This window comes from Hyperoodon ampullatus (genome assembly GCF_949752795.1).
Source record: "Hyperoodon ampullatus genome assembly, chromosome: 9".
In the NCBI taxonomy this organism is placed as follows: Eukaryota; Metazoa; Chordata; class Mammalia; order Artiodactyla; family Ziphiidae; genus Hyperoodon; species Hyperoodon ampullatus.
In genome coordinates this window covers 52,218,522-52,228,432 of record NC_136922.1, presented here as the reverse complement: position 1 = coordinate 52,228,432, position 9,911 = coordinate 52,218,522, and the positions used below count along the sequence as shown (strand labels likewise).

The 9,911-nt window shown below is 36.7% G+C and overlaps 1 pseudogene across 1 annotated transcript; it reads left to right on the top strand.

The window, feature by feature from the left end:
* The first annotated feature begins 920 nt into the window (after positions 1 to 920).
* On the top strand, positions 921 to 1,463 carry LOC307057674 (chromobox protein homolog 3-like; annotated as a pseudogene). Its single transcript has one exon. The product of its transcript is annotated as a chromobox protein homolog 3-like (transcript).
* The last annotated feature ends 8,448 nt before the right edge of the window (positions 1,464 to 9,911 follow it).

Below are 9,911 nucleotides of genomic sequence, written 5' to 3'. Positions count from 1 at the left end.
AAGATTCTTTCCCACACAATGAACTCACGGGTGCAAATATTTTTAGATAATATATCAGTCTAACTGAGGCACATGGCATCTCTTCCTGCACTTCTTCCCAGTAACCTGCTACCAGACACTGAGGGAGTTTAGTGGAGTGGTGATGTGCTGGAAAGACCAGCTCTAGACTGCAGTTAGCTTGTGATGAGACACAGTCTAGAAATGTCTGCTTATAAATATGTTTTATGTAGCCTCGGGGGTTCACTTACCTTTATTACTTCCCTGCTAGCAGTCCCTTGATAAAACCAGGTGAAAGACAGAGAGAATAAATTCCCTGGGCTACCTCCAGTACAGCTCTGTCAGGAAATGTTCACCAAGTATATCCTGATGAGAAAAGGAGAGTAGCTGTGTGTCAAATGTAGATAATTGCTCAGTCTTTTGTCCAATCCATGGTGAGCCTTATGCATTTCTGACTTCTTTCCTGCTTGAGTCAAAAAGATGACCAGGGGAGGGTGAGGCCTGTGGAGCGAGAGCCAAGGAGGAAGGCTTGTGAAAGTGAGGGTCAAAGGTAGGGAGGAGTTGGGAGAGCTCTCATGCACAAAGAGGTGCCTTTATTACTGTCCTCCACACATGAGGGATATCTGTCCTGTGAGACTTCCACTCTGCTCTTCTGCCCCTGTGGAGAGACGCAATGACTGATGTTGTCTGAACCAAGGAGATGCTTTGGCAGGAGGGGGGTTGCTGGGGCCTGAGGCAGAGATGTTGGTGAGACCCATGGGAGCCCTCTTGCCCGGCTCGGCCAGGACGCTGGGATTGTACCTGCAGCTTGAAACATGAGGATTAAAGGGAACTCGAGCTTGAGGCATGCAGGGCCGGAGATGAAGCATACCTCGGGGCAGCTCGAAGGCAAGGAATAATACCTCTTTAAGTTTGCAATAAAAATGGCCTCCAATAAAACTGCATTGCAAAACATGGGAAAGAAACAGGATGCAAAGAGTAAAAAGTCAGAGAGGAAGAGCCTGAAGAATTGGTGGTGGAAAAAGACAGAACTGACGTGTAGTGAAAGTGAGGGGGTGGTTATTTCCTCAAGTGGAAGGGAATACAGATGCTGACAATACCAGGAACCTGAAGAAAACTTATACTGCCCAGCGGTAATTGAAACATTTGTTAATTCTCCAACAGCGGGTACAGAAAAAGGTGGTACAAAAAGAAAATCTTTATCTGGCAGCGAATCTGATGATAGTGAATCAAAGAAGAGAGATGCTGCCGGGCAAAGCAAGAGGCTTTGTCGGAGGTCTGACCCTGAATGAATAACTGGTGCCATAGACAGCAGTGGAGAATTGGTGTTTCTCATGAAATGGGAAGATTCAGATGAGGCAGACTTGGTACTGGCCAAAGAGGCAAAAATGAAGTGTCCTCAGATTGCAGTGCTTTTTATTCAGAGACTAACTGGGCATTCTTGTCCAGAAAATGAAGCTCAATAATTGTTTGCATTGCCATATATATAATTACATACACACACACACACACACACACACACATAAGTTGACGCATATAAGCTCTGGTCTTGGTTTTTTTGGTTTATTTGGTTTATTAGAAATAACTAGATTCTAATGAAAATAAAGTTTTGTATGTTCATTTTGAAGGAGTGTTAAGGGTTTTTTTTTGTTTTTTTTCTTTTTGAGTCTATAGCACTGGTTACATTGAACAAATAAATAAAGCTTTCTTAGTTGCTTCCTTTATCATTAAAGAACATTTGATACCATGATATATTATTTTCTCTGCATTAGGGAACAGATTTTCTAAATGTTGGAGGAAATCTCCACAGTCATTACACAATCAGACTGTGTTTAACTCATATATGCCTAAGGACCACTCTGGGTTTTTCGTTTATGAGGGGCTTTTTGTGTGTATACATAAAACACATATGTAAATGATTTTCTTTTCCTTCTTTTTCTTTTAAAAACACTTGCCGAAACAAAAATGCCAATTCATAACCAGGGATAAGCCCATGTTTCTGGGATGCCATTGCTCTGAGCAGCCAAGAAATAAATGCATTCAAGTTAAATGGAAAATTTTCCTGAAGGCTTAACCTTTCAAATTAGGTAGATGATTCCATAATTAATTGGAAAATTTAAATATAATGTAAATAACTTAAATTGGACAATAAAAGCAGTTGTATCTGAATCCGTATCTATAACTACAGTCATATAAATGGAAGTTTATTTGTAAAACTCCTGACAGGAAAAATTTTATCACTACCAAGAATCTCCCCACCCAGATGAGAAAAACTAGAAAAATTCTGGTGTGTTTCAATTAGCCAAGTAAGATTTGGTTAAATGGACATTTAAAGGTTTCTTCTAGTGAACCTCTTCTTTACTAGAAGTTGAAATCCCTGTGCTGTACTGGCTAAGAGGACGTCTAAGACTTTGCTCATGCAAACCTAACCAGGTGGTTAGAGATGTTGTCAATCTAGGACCTGCTAGAATAAATTTTAAATAAATAGTTTAGATTAACTTAAATAAATAATACTATTTAAATAAATAGTTTAGACTAGCTTTTGTAATCTAAACTATTGATCTATATGTTTTTTTCTTTACCCCCAACTGATTCCTTACACACAGGCTCAATCTTTTCAGTATCTGAGTTACTGGTTCAGCAGAAGCATAGAAAAGCAATAAATTTGAGGTAATCAGAATGTTATCCAACTGTATATTGTTTACTTTATTGTAAACACTGGTGAACAATGGTCCATAGTTTTATATTAAAAAATAAAATAGGGCTTCCCTGGTGGCGCAGTGGTTGAGAGTCTGCCTGCCGATGCAGGGGACGCGGGTTCATTCCCCGGTCCGGGAAGATCCCACATGCCGCGGAGCGGCTGGGCCTGTGAGCCATGGCCGCTGAGCCTGCGTGTCCGGAGCCTGTGCTCCGCAACGGGAGAGGCCACAACAGTGAGAGGACCGCGTACCAAAATAAAATAAAATAAAATAAAATGGATATGCAAACTTCCACTTTTGCAAATTATCAGTAGCTATAACATTTTAGCTAATTTTTTTCTTTGTAATTATTTAAAGAGTTGTGTTTCATAATGCTTGAAAATGTGTTTCTTCAAATGTCCCTGGGACACACTGTAATCCTTTTGCTATGTGAATAATCTCACGAAACTTATCAGATTGAAAATTTATCTTCAAGTACTTATCTTAAGTATTCTCTCCTCCCTGACCCAGGTTTCCCTAGAATTTTGAGGAGGAGCTCTAGTCACTCCATCATAGCTCTGCAGCCTTCTGGAGTTTACCCTCAGCCTCTGCACCTCCTCAAATGATCATCAGGCTTTAGAGGCTACCATCACTGTGTATGAACTGTGGGAATCCAGTTCCTATTGCCTGCTTAGGGTCAGGGGTGGCAAGTGGAACAGGGAGTAAGGAGAGTCCTTTATGTAGGAACAAAGTTTTAGGCATCACAGGCAAGAATTATATATGCTTTTTTCCTTAGAAACATTGTCATACACATGGATTAAATTCTAGAATGAGATGATGATTGTGTTTAACCATTTATTTGTGGTTAAATAAGTTTTAGTGGCTCATTTAGGCACTGAAATTCTTTGAAAGCTGGTATATATGTGCATAGATATGTTATAATCTATTATGTATTTGTATATTTCTATATAAATTTTTAAACCATTTATATAAACTGAACCTTGATTAAGCAGAACATATTCCCCAATTATGCTTGATAACAGAATTTGCCACATTTAAAATTGAAAGAATGAAATGATGTAGGAGTTATATGTTCATAGATATGTTTTTCTTAAAATCATGTCACCATAGCATAAAATCTGGTCATTGATATGAATTATCTCATTTTGCAAACTGTCCCTAGCATTTAGTTGAACAATAGCTGACCCTCTACCAGACTATTACAGAATCATTCAATTTTGTATGGGCAATAGTTGTTTCATAAATAATTGAAGTCCTTTCATTATTTTAAAAATGTTTCTGTACCCCAAGTGAATTCCACACATTTGTGAAAAATTAGTGAAATTCTGAATGTGCTGTTGATTAAAATGTTTTTAAGACACTCTCAGAATTTGAAGAATGATCATGGTTCATATCAGCATTCAAAAATGAGATATCCATAATTACTTTGAGGAGGAAATCTTATTAAAGTCTGCAATAAAAGCATTTAGGAACTCTGGAATGAAACCTGGGCAATTTAGGTCTTGAGAATCAATTTTAGAATACATTTAAAATGCCATTTTCAACACTTATACCCTAAAGTTTATTTTTCATCAACAGTTTACTAAAGTCTGTTTGTCAACAGATCATTGTTCTTTTTTTTTTGAAGTATAGTTAATTTACAATGTTGTGTTAGTTTCAGGTGTACAGCAAAGCGAATCAGTTATACATATGTGTGTATATATATATTCCTTTTCATATTCTTTTTCATTATAGGTTATTACAAGATATTGAATACAGTTCCTTGAGCTATACAGTAGGACCTTGTTGTTCACCTATTTTATATATAGTGGTTTGTATCTGCTAATCCCAAACTCCTAATTTATCCCTCCCCCACCCCCTTTCCCCTTTGGTAACCATAAGTTTGTTTTCTATGTCTGTGAGTCTGTTTCTGTTTTGTAAATAAGATCATCTGTATCATATTTTAGATTCCACATAGAAGTGATATCATAAGATATTTGTCTTTGTCTAACTTACTTCACTTAGTATGATAATCTCTAGGTCCATCCATGTTGTTGCAATGGCATTATTTCATTCTTTTTTATGGCTGAGTAGTATTCCATTGTGTGTGTGTGTGTGTGTGTATACATACACACCACATCTTCTTTATCCATTCATCTGTTGATGGACATTTAGGTTGCTTCCATGTCTTGGCTATTGTAAGTAGTGCTGCTATGAACATTGTTGTGCATGTATCTTTTTGAATTAGAGTTTTCTCTGGATATATGCCCAGGAGTGGGATTGCTGGATCATATGGTAACTCTACTTTTAGTTTTTTAAGGAACCTCCATACTGTTTTCCATAGTGGCTGCACCAATTTACATTCCCACCAACAGTATATGAGGGTTCCCTTTTCTCCACACCCTCTCCAGCATTTATTTTTTGTGGACTTTTTAATGATCGCCATTCTGACCGGTTGAGGTGATACCTCATTGTAGTTTTGATTTGCATTTCCCTAATAATTAGAGATGTTGAACATCTTTTCATGTGCCTATTGGCCATCTGTAAGTCTTCTTTGGAGAAATGTCTATTTAAGTGTTCTGCCCATTTTCTGATTGGGTTGTTTTTGTTGTTGTTGTTGTTATTGAGTTGTATGAGCTGTTTGTATAGTTTGGAAATTAAGCCTTGTGGGTTGCATCATTTGCAAATATTTTCTCTCAGTCCGTAGGCTGTCTTTTCGTTTTGTTTATGGTTTCCTTTGCTGTGCAAAAGCTTGTAAGTTTGATTAGGTCCCATTTGTTTATTTTTATTTCTATTGCCTTGGGAGACTGATCTAAGAAAACATTGCTATGATTTATGTCAGAGGTGTTCTGCCTATGTTCTCTTCTATTTAAGTCTTTAAGGCATTTTGAGTTTATTTTTGTGTATGATCTGAGGAAGTGTTTTAACTTCATTGATTTACATGAGGCTGTCCAGTTTTCCCAACATCACTTGCTGAAGACGCTGTCTTTTCTCCATTGCATATTCTTGACTCCTTTGTCAAAGATTAATTGACTGTAGGTGTGTGGGTTTATTTTTGGGCTCTCTATTGTTTCACTGATATGTATGTCTGTTTTTGTGCCAATACCCCGCTGTTTTGATTACTGTAGCTTTGTAGTATTGTCTGAAGTCTGGGAGGGTTATGCCTCCAGCTTTGTTCTTTTTCCCCAGGATTGCTTTGGCAATTATGGGTCTTTTGTGATTCCATATAAATTTTAGGATAATTTGTTCTTGTTCTGTGAAAAATGTCATGGGAATTTGATTTACAGGTTGCATTAAACCTGTATATTGCTTTGAGTAGTATGGCCATTTTAACAATATTAATTCTTCCAATCCAAGAGCATGGGATATCTTGCCATTTCTTTAAATCATATTCAATTTCTTTTATCAGTGTTTTACAGTTCTCAGCATGTTAAGTCTCTTACCTCCTTGGTCAGGTTTACAACTAAGTATTTTTTAAATGTGATTTTTTTTTTTTTTTTTTTTTTTTTGTGGTACACGGGCCTCTCACTGTTGTGGCCTCTCCCATTGCAGAGCACAGGCTCTGGACACGCAGGCTCAGTGGCCATGGCTCATGGGCCCAGCCGCTCTGCGGCATGTGGGATCTTCCCAGACCGGGGCATGAACTCACGTCCCATGCAACGGCAGGCGGACTCCCAACCACTGTGTCACCAGGGAAGCCCTAAATGTGATTTTAAAAGGGATTTTTTTTAAACTTTGCCTTTTTGATAGTTCATTGTTAGTGTAAAGAAATGCAACCAATTTCTGTACGTTAATCTTGTATCCTGCTACCTTGCTGAATTTGTTTATCAGTTCTAGTAGTTTTTGTGTGGAGTCTTTTAGGGCTTTCTATATATAATACCATGTCACCTGCATATAATGACAATTTTACCTCTTTCCTTCCAATTTGGATACCTTTTATTTCTTTTTCTTGTCTGATTCCCATGGCTAGGACTTCCAAAACTATGATGAATAGAAGTGGTGAGAGTGGACATCCTTGTCTTATTCCAGATTTTAGTGGGAAGGCTTTTAGCTTTTCCCTGTTGAGTATTATATTGGCTGTGGGTTTGTCATAAATAGCGTGGTAAGAGTTTTTTATCATGAATGGATGTTGAATTTTGAATTTTTCAATGATAAAATCAAAGAGGAAATTTAAAAATACCTTGAGACAAATGACAATGAAAACAACTATATAAAATCTATGGGATGCAGCAAAAGCAGTCCTAAGATGGAAGTTTATAGCAATATGGGCCTTCCTCAAAAAACAAGAAAAATCCCAAATAAACAACCTGAAAGAATTAGAGAAAGAGGAACAAACAAAACCTAAAGTCAGCAGAAGGAAGGAAATAATAAAGAACAGAGAGGAAATAAAATAGAGAATAAAAAACAATAGGGAAAAAAAACCAATAAAAACAACAGCTGGTTTTTTGAAAGGGTAAACAAAATAAATGAACTTAATAACCAAATAACCAAAGGATCCAAATAACCAAAGGACCCAAATAACCAAAATAAGAAATGAAAGAGGAGACGAAACACCTGACACCACAGAAATACAAAAAACCTTAAGAGAATATGATGAATGAATAGATATACTGTGGTATATACTGAAACACTGACACTGGCTACAGCATGGATGAGCCCTGAAAACATTATCCTACAAGAAAGAAGCCAATAACAGAAGGTCACATGTTGAGAGTTCCATTTATATGAAATGTCCAGAATAAAATCTACAAACATAGGTGTTTAAGGCTAGAAGGGAGATTGGGGTGGTGGGGAGAACGGGAGTGTGTGCTAATGGATTTCTTCTTGGGGCGATGAAAATGTTCTAAATTGATTCTGGTGATGGTTGCACAACTCTGTGACTATACTAAACACCACTGAATTGTATACATTAAAGGGGTAAATCATATGGTCGTGAATTATATCTTAAGCTGGGTTTTTAAAAGATATGTGTTTATTAAAGTGAAAAACTAAAAAAAAATCCTGAAATTTCCAACCAATTACAGAGTTTAAGATCTGTTGGCGTTTCTTTTTTATTTTTACACTGAGGGTAAAGGACTGTGTTCAAGATTACCTGATTCATTTGTTTTTTTCTCTGAAGTTATGATGTTTATTTTATTTTTTTTTGCTGTACGTGGGCCTCTCACTGTTGTGGCCTCTCCCGTTGCGGAGCACAGGCTCCGGTCGTGCAGGCTCAGCGGCCATGGCTCACGGGCCCAGCCGCTCCGCGGCATGTGGGATCCTCCTGGACCGGAGCACGAACCCATGTCCCCTGCATCGGCAGGCAGACTCTCAACCACTGCGCCACCAGGGAAGCCCTATCATGTTTATTTGAAATACAACAAGGTTAATTTGTTTCTGTTTATATTCAATTTTAGAGTTGTATCTACATTATTGATGTATATTTAGTTTTGAATATTTAAAACTTTTATGTTTCCAGAATAAAAACTATACGTCATACCCGGGAAAAAAAAAAGAATATTATGAACAATTATATGCCAACAAGTTGGACTACCTAGAAGAGATAGACAAGTTTCTAGAAACATACAATCCACCAAAACGAACCAAGAAGAAATAGATAAGTCGAACAGACCAATCACTAGAAGTGAAATCGAATATGTAATTTAAAAAAAACAAACAAAAAACTCCCTGCAAACAAAACTCCCTGCAGAACTGGACAGCTTCACTGGGAAAGTCTACTAAACATACAAAGAAGAACTTATACTGATTCTTCTCAAACTCTTCCAAAAGACTGAAGAGGAGGGAACACTCCTAAAGTCATTCTACAAAGCCACCATCACCCTGATACCAAAACCAGACAAAGATGTTACCAAAAAAGAAAATTACAGGCCAATATCTTTGATGAATATAGATGTAAAAATTCTCAACAAAATATTAGCAAACTGAATCCAACAACACATAAAAAAGATCATACGCCATGATCAAGTTGGATTCATCCCAGGGTCACAACAACGGTTCAACATACACGAATCAATGTGATATACCGCATCAACAAAAGAAAAGTCAAAAACAACATGATCATCTCAATAGATGCAGAAAAAGCATTTGATAAAACTCATTGTTCTTTTTAAACATAGTTTTAACCCAGATGAGAAGTTGACTATTGCATTAGCTTTGGAGTTCTGAAGATTATAGATATGTGATATTTATACTCTCTTGCACACACAGAAAAAAAAGTCATTTTGAAACAGAAAACTGCTTCATTCCATAAGCATGCCACTAATGCATGATTCAAGATGTCATAGTTTGGATGAGATAATCAAATTCCTTAGATGAATCAACTGAAAGCAGCTGCTTTGTTTAGGAACGATTTAGAGATATGTAAATTGAAGATAGTAGATTGAAAGGGAGAAAAAAAGAGTTAAGTGTAAGGATATTACAAAACACACAAAATGATTAAAAATTGTCATTATGAATATTGGGCCAATTGAAAAATATTATGCTCATTCGTCTTGCAAGGAATTACCTCCAAATGAAAATACAGCTCTAGTTCTACTATTAACTAGTAGATATTTGATATTGACAGATGTACATGCCATCATTTTGAGACTATGAATTTGAAAGCCTTGGGAATCGTCACAGAACGAATAAACTAATAGGCTTTGAAAATCCCAGTCCAAGAAAGTTTGTTCTCGATAATAATAATTCATGTTTATAAGGTGCCTTTCATTGAACTCTTAAGACTCTGTGTATAGATGTTTAAATATGCATGGTCATATATCACTGTCTTTATACATCATAGCCCATATGTTTCAATTCCTTGGACATAAAGCAACTCTTTCATATATGAAAATATAATCCCTACCCTTGCCACACAAATTCTCTATAAATACCACCTTCTCATTTATGCTCCTATATTGCTTGTGCTGAAGGATTGTTAATGTAATCTTTTCTTAAAGAAATGTTTAAAAAATTCTTTAAAAACAAAACACCTGTGTTTTCTGGCAGGACAACAATGTATCAGCCAAAATAACTTTATTTAATGACTGACTGGGGTTGGCTAGCACCCCATGATTCATTTCATAATTGGAAAAAAATGTAACATTTGCTGACATCATCTGAGTGCTGATCTGGACCCACTGAACAGGGAGTTTTCCAACAAAAACGATTTAACTTTCCACTTCACAATTCAGGAAGAATTTAGGATTAGGGCATTCATGGAGTCTAGAAATGGTTTTCATTTTCAGCATTTTAGCT